Source organism: Nematolebias whitei, chromosome 9 (assembly GCF_014905685.2).
Source record: "Nematolebias whitei isolate Nwh7 chromosome 9, NemWhi1, whole genome shotgun sequence".
NCBI lineage: Eukaryota > Metazoa > Chordata > Actinopteri > Cyprinodontiformes > Rivulidae > Nematolebias > Nematolebias whitei.
In genome coordinates, this window is record NC_056506.1 from 23,280,733 (window position 1) to 23,301,087 (window position 20,355).

At 40.9% G+C, this 20,355-nt stretch overlaps 1 protein-coding gene across 1 annotated transcript in view; it reads right to left on the reverse strand.

Annotated features, from left to right (window-relative positions):
• ctnnd2b (catenin (cadherin-associated protein), delta 2b) overlaps nucleotides 1–19,888 on the reverse strand; it is a 226,433-nt gene extending 206,545 nt beyond the window's left edge. Inside the window, exon 1 of the mRNA XM_037682127.1 lies at nucleotides 19,860–19,888. The gene's annotated coding sequence lies outside the window, so the exon portion shown is untranslated. The remainder of the gene's footprint in view (nucleotides 1–19,859) is intronic.
• Nucleotides 19,889–20,355: the final 467 nt, after the last annotated feature.

Consider the following 20,355-nt stretch of genomic DNA (forward strand, 5'->3'; position numbering starts at 1 on the left):
TATATATATACACACACACACACATTTAGTTTTATTGCTGAAGATCATTTCAAGACCCCCACTTTGTGTTTTACAATGGGGTCTCATACCCAAACTTGTTAACCATCCATCCATTATCTTTATCGCTTTCTTCCTTCTCGAGTCATGGAGGTCACTGGTGCCCATATCCAGCGGCCACTGTGAGAGAGGCAGGGGACACCCTGGACAGGCCTCCAGTCCATCACAGAGACAGACAAGACAAATAACCATTCGCTCCCTCACTCACACCTAGAGACTATTTAGAATTACCAATCAGCCTAACATGCATGTTTTTGGTCTGTGGGAGGAAACCAGTGTGCCCAGATAAAACCCACGCATGTGCGGATAGAACATGCAAATTCCACCCAGAAACACCCCCAGCTTGGATTCAATCCAACAACCTTCCCACTAAGAGGCGATAGCTCTACCAGCTGCACCAACGACCTACCCAACTTGGGAACCAGTGGTTTAAATTGCACCTTGTTTAAATGGGAATGGGCAGTAATTTAGTCTCTACAAAGGGGAACTAAATTATGGACATATATAATCTTATCTTGGAAAAAGGTGGATTTGGTGCTGAGATTATACCTGTTTGACATCTCATAAATTTATGTAAAAATCTTAATAAACAAAGTTGCTAACAACAAAAGACAGGTTTCTGATGAAGACAACTTTATAAATTGCACCACGACTCTCTAGTATGAGTCTAAACCACTGATACCTCTACAAGTGAAAGTGCTGCGTTCATAACTCAAACACAACACACAGATAAGAAAGAAGAAAAAAAAACTGACCACAGAAATTTTGAGCGTCAGAAGACTTCCCATTGCTATTCTCAGCACAGAGAACATCACCATTACCACCCTAGAGCACCACTGGCACACAGGCTACCTACTGTAGAGCCATGAATAATACATCAGCCCCACTTTGAAGAGTTTTTCTCCACAGAAATGACATCGGGGAAGATATCGCTTATGGAGAGTAGCATCAAAGAGGAGCCATGGCTAAAGCTCGAGTCCAAGAACCAGATCAACAACATTAAACTGGCAGGATGACAGCTTCATGCAAGTTGGAGAGCACGTTGTGGAACAGTGACATGTGGAGAAAAAGAAGCACTTTTAAATATAATATCACTCAATTGTGACCAGCTGTGTTATATCTAAAAGATGTGAATTTGGTGCTTCCTTCATGGCTCCTCCTGGCTGCAGTGTGTCACAAATAAACTCTTTTATCTGATGTGATGGTGGCTCTGAGGCCTGACAGCTCAAGTATGTTATGCAATGTGGGGTCACAGCAGCTCAAATTAGTGTCTAAGCAAAATGAAGCATATGATGTTAAATTATGTTGGTTTTTTTAAAACTGTAATCAGCTCATTCATATTAACAGCTGATCCTGTGACCACCATTAATTTACCGTCAGCATATGTGGTTCTTTATCAGCTCATAGAAAATGCAGTTTGTCTTCAGTATGAAGCTGAATGTCCACTCACCCGCCTCCTGTTAGCTGTTTTGTTCAAGTCTTGGAAAGAACGCTTCATGCAGTTTCATATATTATGAGCTGTCACACTACGTGTGTGTGTGTTGTGAATGACTCAGCTACTACTAGACTAAAATTTAGCTAAATATTTGTAAAATTGACTGAGCTATGTGTATTTTAAGATCACTTGACTGTGGCAGTGACTTGAATGTAGAGAACTTCAAAAGTTACCAGTAACCAGATGTAAATGAAAACTAACGGTTGCTGCAATTTTAATGAAAATTTATAAAGTGGTTCATGAAAATTAAAACACACAAATATGGGAAAAAATATCTCTCGTCTGCGCCTTTTGTGAATGACTGCAGGGGGGCAATACCCCTAAACTTACACTCAATATAAAGAGAGACTGTCGATTGGTTGTCCATTTTATGGGGCAGATAACCAAGTCAGTCTCTCGTTTGTAAATGAACACCGTTCTGAAAAATTTACAAAACTACAAGAGCCACATGTTGCTGGCAAATTGTTCCAAAGTCTGTCCTGAGTGCAGGAAAAAGCTGGCACATGTTTTAAACAGTGACTGTCGACATGTTCACTTGTATTCTCTCCTTTTTATATATGTTCCTTAAAATTCTACCCATAAATTATTAGCACTTTATTTTCTTGTATTTTACTTTTATAGCGCTAAAATGATCATCATTAGCCAAAATGTGATAACCCTTAGGCAGCAAAAGTAACAGTGATTGGATTTTCGTTTTTAAAATACCCAAATAAATCATGTTTTACAATTTTTGTTTTGATGCAGTGAAATCGTGGCAGCTTTGCTCAGTGTTATCATACACTGAGAATCTTTTACTGGACTATGCCTACATATGTACATCAAAAAAATCGGATGTGACTCCTCTTTTTTTCATACAGAGTGAATGAAACGATGCCAGCTCTGGCCTGAAGTGGATGTAGCGTGGCCGCTTTATCTCTCCCCTTCTCCCTTGCAGAGCTATAAATAGTGAAGAGTGCTGCTGTCTCTCATATTTCATGTGTCACTGGCTTCCACAGTCACAAGTGAAGAATGTTCTCCGCACACATAAAGCCTCTCCTTGCCTTCTTCTGCACCTCCTTGCACTTCTTCCCTCTCCACTTAGGCAGTCTCGCCTCCTATCGTTTTTCTACTACATGCCTCTTCCCAAGGGTTTCAGGGAGTACCTGATGCTATGATGTAAGTTTTAATAAAAGAAAACAAATAATCACGAGTATGCATGCACACACATAGAATCTAGCAAAAACATTATTCTCTTGCCATTAAAATATCTATAACTTCAGTGGCGGGTGATAAAACAAAAGGGACACTGAACTTCAGTTTAAACCTTGAAACAAGCAACAGCTTTAGTGCTAAAGTCAAGTTATCAGTGACTCTGTAAATTCACCAGATCCCCGTGTTTCTCCCTTTGCTCCCATAATGTTTAATACTTCCCAGAGGAAGCCATCGCTGTGAAATGTGACTGTAAAATAAAATAAAAACCTTTATAATCTGCTGTACGGTTTCACACCTTTTGGCATCATTAAAAACACCAAAACTGTATAAATTAGAAGGCACATCGCCTGCCACCTTTCATAGCAGAGTTTTAGACTTCACTTATGATGAGAAACAAGTTAGTGATTTTAGTCAAGCCTGTTGAATGACGTCTTGTTCTTTTTTCTTCTTCTTTCAGCTGCTCCCTTCTTCAGGGGTCACCACAGCGAACTAACTCGCATGAAGACTCGGCGATCGTTTTAACGCCATTCCTGATGCAACCGCAGACCACCGAGCTACCACAGCCCTCTGTGTGGAGCAGAGAGCTGCTATCTAGGGTGCCCAGAGGAGAAGATGGTGGGAGTTGAGGGCCTTGATCAAGGAGCCAGAGTGGGGCAAATGAAGGTGGAGGCAGGTGTGGGTGCTTCACCTATCCCACCCACATTTTGATGTTGCTGGTCCGGGGAGTTGAACCGGTGACCTTCCAATAACGGGCCCACCTTCTCTAACCTCTGCACCACCACTCCCCTGTAAATGATGCTTTGCTTAAATGCAAAACGAAATGATCTTTTGAGACAAATCTCAGTTATTACCACCACATTTTAGCTGGATTTCTGTAATATTGCCTGAGTCATAGATATTTTAATGACGGTTAATGTTGCTTTGTTTCTTGCAGCCAACTTGAACGGTATTGACTCGAAAAGTTAATCAGTTTTTTCTTTCCACTGTTATCTTTGTGTTTGCTCAGGATGTGAGACTATGACGAAATGATGATTCAACGCAATGTGCTGGCTTCCTAACTTTACTCATTTACTGAAGGTTTTTGCACGGTGCCCTGAGACAACTTCTGTTGTGATTTGGCGCTACATAAATAAACTGAAGCGAACTGAAATTGTAGGTGTACATCCAATGACGCAGGCATGGGCAAATACTGTACATAATCCCTTCTTTCCCTTTAGCAACATAAAGTAAACTGACAGTATTTAGAAGGTGAGTTTTTAACGTCAGTACTTTAAATAAGAAGGACACAGGTGAAAAAGGAAAATGACGTTCTTGTTACAGTACTGTGTAAAAGTGTTTCACGACACATTTAGGAAAAGATCTGTGGTAAAACCCAGAAACAAGCAGAGAGACTGTGTTCTGACCTTCAAGTGCAACACTCCATGAACACACATTAGACTTATGATGGCCTGATCAATAGCTTCTAACAATTAAGATGGAAAAACAGTTAACTGGGGACAAAACAGTAAATCACCACAACAAATCAATGCATACAATGATTGAAGCTGAAGGCCGGGATAAGTAAGGACACCGTGTTGTTTTACTGCAGCAGCTGACAGAAGGCCACTCTTAAAGGTACATACTGAAGCATGTCGAGTACAGTATGTTAACCAGCTGAGGAAAAATCATAGCGTGATTTCACCCTTTGTCAAAAACTCTTTACCGCTCTCTCTCCAGCACAATGCTTTGTCATCATTGAGGCGCTCGGTTTTAAGGGTCAGTTCAGACCTTTTAAAGTGGGTGTTCAGGGCAACGATTGTGAGCACGCGTTAACACCGCCTTCTGTTTTGAGTTATTTGGCTATTTCTATTAAAATAATACAATGCTTCTACAGGAAGAGTTACAGCTGGCTGCTACTGCTTTTTGTTTTTTCTAAATCGCCCACTTCACCATCTAGCAGTGGACAATATTACCTGCTAATGTGAAACTGATAGCAATGTAAACGTTTGCTTTAAAAGTTTGCACCAACTTTTGCGAAATTTCTGGGAGTGGATTTGCCAAAAACGTTCTAGATAAGTAATAAGAAGCTCTCTGCCTTGGAATAGCTTTAAAGATTCCTATTAATTCACTGACAGAGTGTACAGAGTAAAACTGTGACGATATAAAGACTCAGAATTAAATATAAGCATACGTGATCATTGGCAAAACACTATGACCATTTCAGCGTAGATGTGTATCCTGATGAAACACTGGGTGAAAAGTAAGCTTTTATTGATTTGTACTTCAGTTTCCCCACCACGCAGCTCAATGACAACGCTGCTTTCAACTAATCCCAAACCTTGAGCGGTGCACAAACAGCGTGGGAACGCTTTGTTAGCTGGGGTGGTTTACCAGGCTCTGACTGGGAACAACATCCTCATTTTTTGCACTATGTTTGGTTTAAACGTCTCCTTACAACACCTGTCGAGTGAATTACCTTGGTAAGTGTGGCCCAAGGATAGTATTATAAACTGTTTTCAGAAGATGAAAGGATTTTTTTTATCCATTACCCATCCATTCATCCATCCATCCATCCATCCATTATATGTTACTCGCTTCTTCCTTTTCAGGTCACAGGGGTCTCTGGTGCCCATGTCCAGCGGTCACTGTGCGAGAGGCAAGGGACACCCTGGACAAGTCTCCAGTCCATCACAGAGCCACATAGACACATTATCCTTGTTATTTAATATATTTTTTAGGACTTCACTGAATACAGAAAACACGTTTTAGCAGATAATTCAATGGAACTGTGCAAACTTTATCCACAAATAACTTATATGATCATCCTGATTATTGTGTTAGGAGGTTGTAAGAAAATAAACTGTTGTAATAAATAATGAATCCATACACAGGACAGTGGGCATGAAAGGAATACTAAACACAAGAATGTAAGGTATGACAAGTGATTACATCATAGACTTAGCACTTTTGTGGATAATCATCTGTGCATTTATTCAAGTTTCCCGTCATTTTCTCATGCTAGTCCGTTGCTAATGGTTTTAAATAAGGATGAAAAGTAAACTCAAAATGAAGGAGTAGTTTAGTACGTAGTTGGAAAAAGACAGGCTCATGGTAGCACAAAGGGATAAATGAAGGGTCATCAATGTCAAGAGCACAGAGAGCTTCTACAACAATCCAATCAATACAGAGGACATATCTTAGCCTAAGCCAAAAGAATGCATTTCATAACGTAAAAGAAATGACCCATTTGGATACACCAAACTACAACGCTATCTAATGAACTCAATGCTATATGTGCCATACAGAATCTTAAACTGGCAGCCGCCTGAATGGGACAGCAAAGTGCTGAGCAAACCTTTAAGATAAAGAGGAGATTAGTGACTGTCAGGGTGCTGGGTGGATACGAGTGCAGTGAATAAAGAGGCATTAAAGCCAGACAAAGCAGACCCACACTGTCCAGACGCCACTTCCTCAACTGCACGCGTATACACACAAGCACACACAAACCCAAACTCATGAAAAACCTGCAAGCAAGCAAATGCCTGCAAAAGGGTTAGAAATTAATGAGAGCTTAGGGCACTGAAATGCCCTTTAAAGTTAAAAAAATGCTTAGAATGTAAAAACTGTCACAGAACAAAGAGATAAGTCCTGCCCTTTTTGAAGCACTTTTCAACCTTGCCACTGTTTAATTGGTTGACTGGTCTTTTTTTTTTCTCTACATAATTGCAAACTAAAGTTAGTTTTCAGGTATGAATTGAAAACATTATTGGTAACAGAATAATCAAGGACAACTGCTGAGACAAAGGCTTAAAAACAATGCAGTCTGAAACAGACTCAATGGAAACACCACAGTGACGTGTCAGCAGAAAATAAATAAAACTAATAGGGTGGAGCTGCGGGAACAATAAGAAAAGCACTTGGGAAAGTTGAAGCTGATCTTGTTTTGTCTTTTTTAAGTGGGTAAAAAAAGGTAAGTGTGTTATCAACCAAAAACAAACACAAATAATCACTATAAATAATAAAAAATGTTCTCATTAAAACTGCTTACCTCCCAACTAAATGAAAAATCTGCTTCTTCCCGTGAAAAGTCACGATACGAATCCATCGCCCGCCTATCCCAAAGAGCAGCGAAGTAGTTTAAAGCTCAGAGACAAAGGTGCTAAATGATTAATGAGAGCCTGACCACAACATCTGAATAATTTTTTTACTTTCATAGCTCCAAAAGCTTCACACAACACAATGACTTTCTCCTAACAGCATTACGGATAAGAAGCTCGTTTGTAATTATGTAAGGCCCACTTACATTGAAGAGTGAGAACAAAGAGCCGCTGTCAGGCTGCAGCTGACAGCCCTTAAACGCCCACCAAGTCCAAAACGTGCACATGCTAAAAGAAACAAGTGCATGCATAGCATACATATTGCAGAAACCACTTCTCTTGTCAGGATAATAAAGTACGATGTGTCTAAAATGGTCTGACACTGCCTGTGTTCGACGGCCCAATCATGAAGGGTAAACAAAGCGTAGTGAATGAGCAGAGAAGGATATTCATCACTGATGTCTGATTTAAAGTTAAACAATTGATCTGAATCTTTACTCAGCAAATGATGAGTAATAAAATCATTGTTTATATTTTACTCAAATGCAGTTAGATAACTTCCCACTTCCACGTAGGAGGTTTCATTTCAAACTTAGGTCCTCTACCAGAGGCCTGGGAGTTTGAAGTTTCCGCTGGGGCTGAACGATTTTGGAAAATATTTTAATTGCTATTTTTTTACCTCAAAATTGAGATTGTGATTGAATATGTGATTATTTTTCAATGTCTTCTTCTCATGTTCACTCATCCTTTATTTAGACCGATCACATTGAGCCTCAAAAACTTATTTGCAAATGAGATCTGTTTAGACAGACAAAAAAATGTATTGAAAGTGAACACATGTAAGAATTGGAGGGGAAAAAATTCCTATCAAACTCTTGCTTCTTGGCCGAGAAGAAAGACCCTGATAATGAAAAAAACACCCCGCACATACAAGCACATGGTGATGTAGACATTCCGCAGAGGGGGGAAGACAACAAGGATGATGTGTGTCCAAGGACGCTCCCGGAGGCACTGTAGGAGTCCTGATAAGGATAGAATAATCAGCAGTATTATATAATAATGTATTTTTCAACAAATACAAGCAATAAATCAATCTGTTTCAGTTGCAAAAAGCTCCACTGTGTTCAGCTTCGCTGCAACTCAGTTTCTGCATTGTTTTGTGTAGCTCCAGGATAGCAACTTGGCTAAAATGTGTACGCGAGGACATTCTGTCCTTATCCATTGTGTTTACTAAAGTCGTAAACCCAGGCTTGGTCACTATATTAATGACATCATGTCTTTCGCTGTGAACTCCATTATTGCTAGAGTTATTTCCACTTGCCGTTTCGAATTATGTTCATACAGAGTAATACCTTCAAACAGTTCAGTCAGTGATCCCTGTCGGCTGGTACTTTGCTTACTTTAAGTTGAAGCACTGGTCGTTGGCATTCTAGCCGTGCAACTATTGTAAATGGCTTTGTGTTGTTTTTTTAAGTGTTGATAAAGATTTGTGGTGGTACCTCGAGAGGTAGCAACAGCAGCGAAGCAGGTTCTGCACAATACATGTCGTTGTGCATGTCTTCTTTTTTATAGGCAAAATTATTCCAAACTAGGGACGTGCTGCCCCTCTTTGGTATCTTTGGTACCAAACTTTCAGATGTATCAGCTTCTGTCGAGTCTGATGCCATTGTGCAACCGGTTAAAGAACAGTGTTGACTTCTCCCGCTCCCTGCTCTGCTTTGCTCCGCTCACTCGCAAGTCACATAACCAGATCATATGATCAGTCAAATTGCAGCCTTTGCAATTAAAAAATCTTGTTTTATCATATCGCCATTTATTGCAAATGCAATTAATTGTTCAGCCCTAGTTTCTGCAGAGTATCTTAGCCTTTTCCAGACCTACACTCTTCTGGACAGACATCTATGAAGTTGTTCCTGATCAGTTGGAGCCACTCTTCCAGTTTTCAGGGTCACAGCACAAAGTGCTCAAACGATGAGGCCTTGACTATCCATAACTTCTCTTTTCCTCTTTAAACCTTTGATTCTTTTTGAGCTTCTTGTGCTCCTTCTTCCTGATGTTAGCTGAAGCATCATGATGCTCTGGAAGCATCACAAAGAAGCTATTAGCTTAGTGGGCTCCTCAATTTTCAAGGAAGTGCCACTAGAAGAGTCCCTAATAACAAAGTTATGATAGAAATAAAAAAAGTGCTTTGAATGCACTGGGAAAAAATGATGAACAATAACCATCCAGCCATTATCTTTACCCGCTGTTTCCTTTCTGGGTTGAGGGGGTCACTGGTGCCCATGTCCAGCCATCACTGTGCGAGAGGTGGGGTACACCCTGGACAGGTCTCCAGTCCATCACAGGGACACATAGAGACAAAACATCCATTCACTTTCTCACTCTCACCTAGGGGCATGTTTTAGAGTTACCAATCAGCCTAACATGTATGTTATTGGTCTGTGGGAGGGAACCGGAGTACCCTGAGAAAACCCATGCATGCACAGAGAGAACATTCAAACTCCACCCAGAAAGGTCCCGGGCTGGGATTTGAACCGGCAACTTTCTCGCTGAGAGGTGGCAGCTCTACCAACTGCGTCACTGTGCCCCAACAAACAATAACCTGCCCTTTGTTATAATATTTTTCAAACTTTCTGGCATGAAATGTCTGTCAATAAGTAAAATATCATATATTATGCACTAGACAGAAAATTGTTCTCCAGCATTCACTTACACAGGTAATAAACTGGAGGGGGAACACTTTTCCTCCCTCCTTCTATCCACACACTCATCTCCCTGACACACTCCAAGCTAATTAGGAGTTGCCCCTCACTGACCTCCTCTCGTGCACAAAAAGAGTCATCGTCATGACAGCTGAGTCTGGCTCATTATCTCCAACAAGGGGTCAGTCTTGTTGTAGCCCAAACTGCTGGACTGCACCTGGCTGACATCACACGAAACCCAAGCTCATGTTGCCAAGGTAACCACAACTTGGCAACACTCAACTCTGCTCTATGGGGGATTGATTGGGTGAGCAAGACAGTGAGAGGTGGATTAGGTAGAGTGTTATTGCCTCCCTCAGAGCTGAGAGACATGCAGTGTCAGAGTTTTGTCAGACACAAAGAGAAAGGTGTACTCAATGAAACCGTAATGACAGCATTGGTCTGAACTTAGCTTAACACGGAGATGAATTATGCCTTTCATTTAGCAATCGTTCTATAATTCTCTCACGTACTGCAGTGATGAGTTGGCTGAGCAGGACTGGGACTTGCTCAGCGTAGTTACCAAAAGTGAACTGTAAATGTCATTATTTGTCAAACTACAGCTGGAAAGTTATTTTGACTTTTGACTTTTTTTTCCAACATCTAGATGAAAGCCAACATAAAAATAGATGTAAAGTGACTTTCCAATAGGATTTCTCCATTCTGAAAGTGTGCACTCAGCCGTCAAGTGAAAAAGAAGAAAAACACAAGTGACAAAAACATACATCCACCAAAGGGCCATTACTCCATCCATATACACACCCATCTGCACTGGAATCGCTCAGAAGCAGAGGAGAGAGAAAACCACCCAGTGCCTGAGACAGGAAAGCAAAGTGCAGCTGCTGTTCACCATTGTCCATTAGTGGACCAGCCTGACTCACAAGTGGATACTACACAGAGAAGATGTGGATGCTGGTCATTAAGTCACCTGAGCTCCGTGATGGGTGCTTATGTAGTGTAAGCGTCAGCAGCAGTGCTTTCAGGTTTCCATCAGCCTATATCATTTCCACACTGCTAAAATTTAGTTATTCACTTGTTTACTCCAGCTACCTCTTTCCTCCTCGAAGTACAAGTAGTATAGATACACCAGTTTAAAGGCTGGTGACAAGAATTGTCAAATGTTCAACTTGACTTTTTGGATTTCTCTGCAATGAGGTAGAGTAATGCAGATTGTTTGCGCTTGTGATAATAGTAGATATTCACTGTAATCCTTTTGGACATCTATAAAGGCTTTGAAACAAAACTGTTGTTTATATAAAAATATTCAATTCATGAATAAATCATAAGGTCACACAAGTGCAGTGAACACTCAAGTCACTTAAGTCTAAAATTCTTACAATTTTAACTAAGTACTTTGTATCAGCACCAAATTTTATTTTGTTTTCTGTATGCCAAGACTTTATCTAATGCTCCTTTCACACTGGATTATAACCCTGCTACGCCCTCTATGACCTTTTAGAAATTGGCTAGATTGCAGCAAATTTGAAAAATCCCCTTAAGTGTGAAAGCAACCATGAAGGTACTACATTCTTCATACTCATCAAATGTGTTTTTCCATTCTATATTCTGCATCTCCAGCTCTTCTGACCATTGTCACACTATATTCTCACCATGACATGACTTTGTTGGACCATGGTAGCTAAACACTAAAACATTACTCCCAGCTAACACAAAGCTACCGTATTTTTTTTTTGTATAAGTCACATTTTTTTGCATAATTTACATGCCCTGTGACTCATACGCTGAAGCGACATCTTTATAGATTTTTTCCCATATTTATAAACCGTAATTTGGTTGAGATATGACCGTTTCCATTCATTCAGACTGAAAAAAAATCGAGCAGTTCCACTTTCAGCCACTTGATGGCAGCAGAGTAGTAATAATTGTATGGCATGCTGTTGGCTGTTGTATCATGTAATAGGAAAATGCGGCTATAATGACAAATTCAAAATAGTTAAAGACAAAAACAACTGGACTTTATTTATTTATACTTTATAGGACTTTATTGTTTATTTTCTTGAACTTTTTTGAATTGACCATGTCCTGGATGACTGTGAATCTTAACCAGCTTTTAATGACTCAATCAGCCTGCTTAGTCGCCCCACCTTGGTTCTGCTTCCTGTTTGGACCGACCGTCAATCCAGCTGCTCTGCCCCGGCGAAATGCAGCTAATTTGACCATTAGAGAGCATTTATTTAGCAAATGTTAGACTGACACACACCTTTGCTAAACTTTTGAGCAAAAAATAATTGTTTAGGTGCAGTTCTTGTTAAATTTTGGAGAAACGAGCCGCGTTCCTCCTTCATTTTCTCTTCCTTTGTGCGTTCATGGAGCACCAAGGCAATGAACTATTTTTTAAACGCAGCTGATTTGACCATTAAAGAGCATTTATTAAGCAAACGTTAGACTGAAACACACTTTAATATATTTTGAGCAAACTAATAATTGTTTTTAATTGCTAATCTTGTTAAAGTCCTCCCGTGCACGCTCCCGCAGCCGCTATTTGGTGGCCCATCGGTTTTTGGCACAACACCAGTCCACATTTCCGGGTTGTCAGCGGTGACGCGTAACAAAAATGACGCGTCAGCGGTGACGCATAATAGATGCGACGTATACGGCGAAGCAACATATTTATGGATTTTTCCACTTTATTAGACAAATATGGACTGATGCGACTTATCTGGTGTGTGATGCATATGCCGGAAAATACGGTACTCTCAAAGATTTCACATTTGCAAGAAGTTGTTCCCAAGATGGGCAGCATGGTGGCACAACTGGTAGAGCTGCTGCCTCTCAGCGAGCAGGTCCACAGTTCAAATCCCAGTCCGGGGGCCTTTCTGGGTGGAGTTTGCATGTTCTCTCCGTGCATGCATGGGTTTTTTCCGGGTACGCCCGTTTCCTCCCACAGACCAAAAACATGCATGTTAGTCTGATTGGTAACTCTAAATGGTCTCTGGGTGTGAGTGAGAGAGTGAATGGTTGTTTGTCTCGTTTGTCTCTGTGTGTTCCTGTGATGGACTGGAGACCTGTCCAGGGTGTACCCCGCCCCTCGCACAGTGATGGCTGGACATGGGCACCGGCGACCCCCGTGACCCAAAATGGAAGAAGCAGGTAGAAGATAATGGATGGATGTTCCCAAGATTTTATCTCAATCATCGCCATAGCCCAAAAATAAAAACAAGTATGGTCAGTCCTGCTCCAGTCTCTTAATGACCAAACTATGTTTTCATGGTTACACTGCCACCCTGCATCAACCAGGAACCTGATATGTTGCCTCCATGATGACAAACCAACACAATCTCATTACAGTCTTTGTGCATGCTCTTAATGGGGAGCCCACTATGTACATCCCTGAAGACCTTGTGAGAACTATATTTTTAAAGGATGAAATCTTAGCATGCATAAACATCTCAAATTCAAGCAAAAGTAAGAATGGTGTCTGCAAATAAATTAATTTGTAATAAAAAATATATTGAAACAGGCTGTTGCAAAATAACAGCATTGTGCCTCGTCTTGACTAAAATCTTAACCTCTAAAGATGGCATCAAACTGTTTCAATTCATTTTTTTATGACAACATTTTGATTAGGTTTTGTCTAAAAAATGTGCTTGGTTCTTCTATTATTTTACATCCCATCTACTTTTTGTTTCCTCTCCTGACACAAACAGAACAGGGTGTTGACCAGGTGTCCCATCATGGTCTCCACTCCTTGGTGTGAGGAGGGGAGGTGTACGCTGTGATAGGAATCAGATGCTGCCATAATTGGAGCAGGCAACATGGAGTCTCACTTTGCTTTGTGTGGCCCTCTTTTCAAACAAGGTTATCAATGGAGATGATCAGATTAAGAGTATGGTTGGCTGGTTCACAAACTGAACGATTTTGCTCCAAAATGTACCTCAGTTGACTCTTATTCTCATTGTTTTACTTGTTAGACTGTGGCTCTTCAGATACTGGTTTTTAATTCTAACCATAACAGAAGAATGTGAACAGCTTTGTGGGAGAGGAACAACATGAATATCACATTTTATTTATTAAATATTAAAATTGATCAAATAATAAATTCACACTGAGCCAAGATTTCAAAGCAAAAGACTAAATATGACATAGAAACTCCTACACTTAGTGAGCCATAAGATGTCTTACTCTAATGAATTATTTAGCAGCCACGTGTCTGTAGTACTCGTTATATGCCTGATGGTTTTTTCTTTATTCGCAGTATCCTGCTTTTGAGTTTTTGCCCCTGTTATCACTAACACGACTGATTTTCCTGTTTTAACCTAGTTATGCAACTGACTGTTCAAACTTTGAAGTACACACACAATAAAATGTTAATTTCACAATTCCTATGAGTGTAGTTATTATATACAGCTATGTGGTTTCTATATGTCTTGTATAATTCAGAAAGACATTATTAGAAGTTTGTCCATATTACATGTATCATTCTGAATATAAAAACTTAATAAAGTCTGTTGAGGCTGAAGCAGCAGAAACGAGCATTTGGAAAAGGATAATAGGACGCTGGAAACACTTCCCTGAAACATGGTGGAATGCATCACGTTTCAGAATGTCCTCCAGGGATGATGCTATGAGGGTCATTATGCTATCTTCCACGAGTCTTTGGCAATTAGACAAAGAAATGGAGAGCAGGAGGGTGGGTTGAAAAGATGGGAGATGGTAGTAGGGTACCACATCCCAGAATAGCAGCTGATTGTACTCTCACAATTTCTGGCTTCCTGTAATGTTGCACAGCGGGATACGGGAATGCAGCATTAGGGGGAAAAAAGCTCTTTGATCAGTTTAATGTCGTGTGACGAGAACACTGGCTGGCAGTTTCACCTGTGTGTGTTAGGTGTTTAAAGCCCTGGTTCAGAATGGTTCAAATCCAGCTTCTAGCAAATCAGTAAACACAAACTGTTTGTATGTGAGCTCTAGCTAATTAAATGAAAACTGGATACAAGAAAGTGAACATCAAACTTGATGATGTTCAAAGTAGAGACACAAGAAAAGTGCTTACAGTATTTAGCTGAAAAATATTTATAATGCGTAGTGAGATCACTTAATGACAAGTCAATGGTTGATAAGAAAGAGATCCTGAGAGGAATCACAAGACAATTATGCAGGAATGTTGAAATGAATCACAGGATTTACCAAAGTCTATTTTATGGGATAAGTGCTTCAATTAAGTTCTCAATTGAAGTTTGCGTGTATTTGGGCACACAAATGTTTCTATTCATGCCTTAAAATACTCCTTTTGACAGTACTAATAGTGCCTGAATAACATTCTGAAAGGTGCCAATTACGTTACAATGTTCCATTATGAGAGTCTTAGACACATTCATTGACCTTATAGCCATCTTAACTTTTCTTATAAAGCATGGGATGCTTTAATCTTTTGACTAAATGAAAGATGGGTTGGTTACTTCACTTACATATGTCTGCCTAATGTGGCATTGTCATCATCTTGAAGTTGCTAGGTAACAGGAAGACTCAGTCAAATAACTAGGGTTTATCACAAAGTAGAGCACAATTTAACGTAAAACAATAAATGCACAGCTTGTTATTTTAGATGTCCATGATGTTTTTTTATGGAAATAAAAGTTATAAATTAAAATTCAAAAAATTAATTTCCATTAGCTTGACCAGTCATAATTTCCATACAATAAGGAAACTAGTAATCAGGGTCTGCCTTAGCAATGACATGAAAATATCTGCTAGATATGAAAGCACTTTGTATTTTAAAATATGAATAGAAAAACGTTATTAATATTAACGAGGGTCTTTAATGGGTTTGCAAAATCAAGATGTCTTCTACAACAGCCAATTTTCAGAATCACTGGCTGTTTTGCTACATTAGCTAGCAAAAATGTTATCACTATATTTGGAACAAGCGTGAACAGGAGCTCAATTATTTAGTTATTGTATCACTGGGACTGTGAGTTGAAAGCCAAACGTGTGGTGAAATTGTTGCTTTCATGTACTTAGACCAAGATGAAGAAAGAACAACCATCTGATAAATGCCTCAGCTAGTTTTGATTGATTGTAGCTTGACTCAAAGGACAGCACGGTAGCTCAGTTGGTAAAGCTGACGCCTCTCAGCGAGAAGGTTGCCGGATTGAATCCCAGCCGGGGGGATTTTTACGTGGAGTTTGCATGTTCTCTCTGTGTATGCATGGGTTTCCTCTGGGTACTCTGGTTTCCTCCCGCAGACCAAAAACATGAACGTTGGGATAATTAGTAACTCTAAATTGTCCCTAGGTGTGAGTGAGAGAATGAATGGTTGTCTCGTTTGTCTCTCTGTGTCCCTGTGATGGACTTGTGAGTCCAGGGTGTCCCCTGACTCTCGCACAGTGAACTTTGTTGACTGCTGGATGGGCACCAGTGACCCCCGTGACCCGAAAAGGATAAAGCGGGTAAAGATAATGGATGTATGGATAGATGGATGGCTTGAATCAAATCTATTGTGTTCCTGTTGTATGTTGCGTTAATTACAAACAAGAAACCCCAAGTGTGAAAATGAGGTCACGTTTAGGCTGCAATAGCCACTTATCTAATATTTTCATTCTGAATGCACCATGGTTGCTCTAAAATATTTCAACGGTAAACAAACTATAGTACTGATCAACCCCACAACATGCTGGTGCTCTGCACAGGAACACTAAAAAATGAAATGTTTCAGTGACCCAACTTGGTTTCATCAACTGGTTCTACTAAACTTGGTTGTTTGAATGTAAAAAGTAATAATTAGCACCAGCCACCAGAAGACAAATGTGGACGGTGAAGTTTATTCCAGTTTTTGTGGTTATAGACTTGTGTTTCTCATAAAGTACTGGATGAAAATCAGTGAAACTGTGAAAATGATCAATGGACGTGCATCTACACTATAACTGATTAACATTAGAAATTAGTTTGTTTCAAGATAGCTGCCACAACTGACTGGAAAAATAGCAGAAATGTCTGTCAATGTCTCTGTCAATTTTACAGGTAGTGATTAAAAATAGGTGTGGTAGTAGCTAAGACTAGTCTCCAACAGTTATGTTGAGTGCTAACAGGATGTGCAAGATCTTAGATTTTTTTAAATTGCTATTAATTTACAGTCAACTTTTTCTTATAGCAAAATATACCATGGGAAGGATTATCATCAAACGATTACGAAATAATCATTGTGTACATCAACAACTGATTAATTTTTGGAGCAAACCCAATTCAAGTTGGTCGTCACAGCAAACCGACTAAAACACAAAAATGGCTTTTATTCAATCAGTTCTAGAGATTTAATACCATAAGAACAGGTGTGGTTGCAGCTGTCAATAATCTCCAATCCGCTGAACACTATTGTGCAAGACCTCCATTTAAAAATTGGCGTCACCCCAAAATATAGCAAAATATCGTGTAAACCATTGAGACTTTCAGAAAGTAATCAATAAATGCACATCTACAACAATAACCACTGGACTCAATCCAATTCAAGATGTCCAACACAGCTAATCAACATTAGCCAAACAAAAATCAATATGGCTTAGTCAGTTTTACAAATACTGGACTAAAACTGGATGTAACAATTGCTATTCATACTCTAAGCTGAACACACTGTGATACTGCACCTGGCATTATTTTCAAGGTTTGATTAAAATGGCTACAACAGCTTCATTTCACAGTATAAAATGATATTAGACTAAAACTCTGACCTGAACTCTTTCAAGAAAAACTATTCCTTCAATTATTTGAAGCTTTATTTTCAACAGGTTTGGGGAGTGGTGGTACAGAGGTTAGAGAAGGCGAGTCTGTGATCGGAAGGCCACAAGATCAAATCCCTAGATCCATCCATCCATCCATCCATTTTCTTTACCCGTTTATTCCATTTTGGGTCACGGGGGTCGCTGGTGCCCATGTCCAGCAATCACTGTGCGAGGGGCGGGGGACACCCTGGACAGGTCGCAAGTCCATCACAGGGCCACATAGAGACAAATGAGACAAACAACCATTCACTCTCTCACTCACACCTAGGGACAATTTAGAGTTACCAATCAGCCTAACATGCATGTTTTTGGTCTGTGGGAGGAAACCGGAGTACCTGGAGAAAACCCACGCATGCACGGAGAGAACATGCAAACTCCACCCAGAAAGGCCCCTGGACCGGGGTTTGAACCACGAACCTGCTCACTGAGAGGCAGCAGCTCTACCAGTTGCACCGTGCTGCCAATCCCTAGATCATTACAAAAAAAAATTAGATGGGAAAAGTGAAGCACCCATATCTGCCTCCACCCTCATTTGCCCCAATCTGGGCCCTTGCGTTATGCCTTAAACGCCTCATCTGCTCCCCGGGCGCCTTAGATGGCAGCTCTCTGCTCCGCACAGCAAAAAGGGCCTCTGGGGCTAAAAAGCCGCTCGTCCTGAGCCCGGTTCTGCTGCAGGTTTCTTCCTGTTAAAAGGAAGTTTTTCCTTTCCACTGTTGCATTTGTGCTTGCTCAGGATGGGAGACTGTGAGAATGGAAGATTCAATGCAGTGTGCTGGCTTCCTTAGATACTTAACTTTTACAGATTGGCTTTTATAATGCATGCGGATGTTTCTGTTCAGTGCCCTGAGGTATGACTTCTGCTGTGACTTGGCGCTATAGAAATAAAGTTGAATTAAAACAACTGCCACATTTTCATGCGAGTGCTATCACTGTGTATAGCAAACCCTGAAGAAGAGAACAGGCTAAAGAAAGACAAAAATATCATGGATGGAAATGGATTAAAAACATTTCAAACAATAGGTCTTATTGGCCTAACGCACATGTAGGAAAGTGCTTTAAACAGTCTTAATTCATCCATCCATTATCTTTACCCGCTTCTTCCTTGTTGAGTCGCGGGAGCCACTGGTGACCATATCCAGCAATCACTGTGCGAGGGGCAGGGGACACCCTGGACAGGTCTCTAGTCCATCACAGGGACACACAGGGACAAATGAGACAAACAACCATTCACTCTCTCACTCACACCTAGGGACAATTTAGAGTCACCGATCAGCCTAACATGCATGTTTTTAGTCTGTGGGAGGAAATTAATACCCGGAGAAAACCCACGCATGCACAGAACAGACAGAACATGCAAACTCCACCCAGCAAGGCCCCCGGCTTAGATTTAACAATCCAGCAACTTTCCCACTGTGAGGTGACAGCTCTACCCGCTAAACCACTGTGCCGCCCCAGTCTTATTTCAGTAATATGAACTGTACACTTTAAATAAGAGTTCAGTCATTTGTAAATAATGTTCTGTTAGAAAGTCATCAATAGTGAGCGTCTTTTCAGTCATGAGGTAACATTAGCGCAGTAGCACAAGACTGACCCACAGCAAACTGAATAAATGGTGTCATGTACAAATGCCTGGATTTAAAATTAGCTACTGAGGTGTTTTTCCCACCTTTGTGTTTTTTAGTTGTTTTGAAAAACATTTTTTTTAAACTGGCACCTCATATGGATAACCATTAGTGTAGGCTAGCGTCCTGACTGATGTCACAACTATTTCATCGCTCCAAACATAAAACTATCCCGTTCATCAACATGGTAAGTTGGATACAATTAAACGTATATGGATGCAAATTTCCTTTTTTTTTTTTTTTTAAGAGTGTAACATTTCATGAACATCAGGAACCACTGGATATGATCCAGAAATGAAGTTCAAACAACATTCCCAGTTCTCAAGAGCAAAAAAAAAAAAAAAAAAAAAAAAGGCCCGAATTCAGACAAAACAAATCACAGGATGATGATGATATGTTGCAACATATATAAGGATATATATGAGGAGAAACATCTTGCAGCTGATTAGAAACACAACCTGGGGGGTGTTTTCAGTTCTCAACATGCACGGCTGAGGGAAGCAAACAAATCTACATGATGCAAGCGCAAGACAGCACAAAGACCGGACCGCTGTCACGTGACAACCTCACGAATATATGGCTCATATTCAGGTCAATCAGGAAATCAAACGCTGCAACCAGCCCCCTCATCCCTGCGACCCCCACACCTCGGCCTCGGGTGGACTGATGCACGGCCAGCTGAAAATGACACGAGGAGGCGAGTGGGGGGTTCTAGTCCACGATCATGCGCATCTTCATAACACAAAGCACAATTTACAGCGCTAACTGCATCTGTAGAAGAAGAAAAACATCTGGCACGCTCATCGGCTCAAACACAACATCCGGCCATATTCCCAACAGGCTCGTGAGATTCCAGCGATTTTCCCTGTCAGGCCAGCGCGCGGATGGGAGGTGTGAGGCGAGCAGGAGGAGGAAACAGGGATGACATTGCGCCTGCTTACTGTAAAATCAAATCCCTCGGGGGATGAAGAGCCTCCCTGCGTCCCTCTGGACTCCCCTCCTTTCCGACGTGCGCGAATCTCCCGAAATTCAGACCATGCAAAGCAGGTTGTAGTCTGTCATTCCACGCACACCCCTGCTCGGAAGTCGCCCCTCCAGCTCCGTGGTGTGAAAGAAGAGAGGAAGCATCAGAAGGAGGAGAGAGCCAGCTGAGGGGAGGAGATGAGGAGGGAAGGTAGGAGCGGCTGGGCAGGAGCACTGCGCACAGGAGAGGAGGCAAGGAGAGCGGCAGAGGTGCTTTCCCTCCCTCCCTTCCTCTCTTTCTCTCTCCCTCTCTCTCTCTGTCTCCCACTCCTCCACCCTACCCATCACCTCCTCTCATTCCCGCCAGACAGACCGCTTAGATACAGGTGTCTGCAGCGACACCCAGCGGAGATTAAAGGAACTGCAACGTAGTGAGTTAGTGCCACATGTCGATAATAGTTGAAAGAGAAAAGC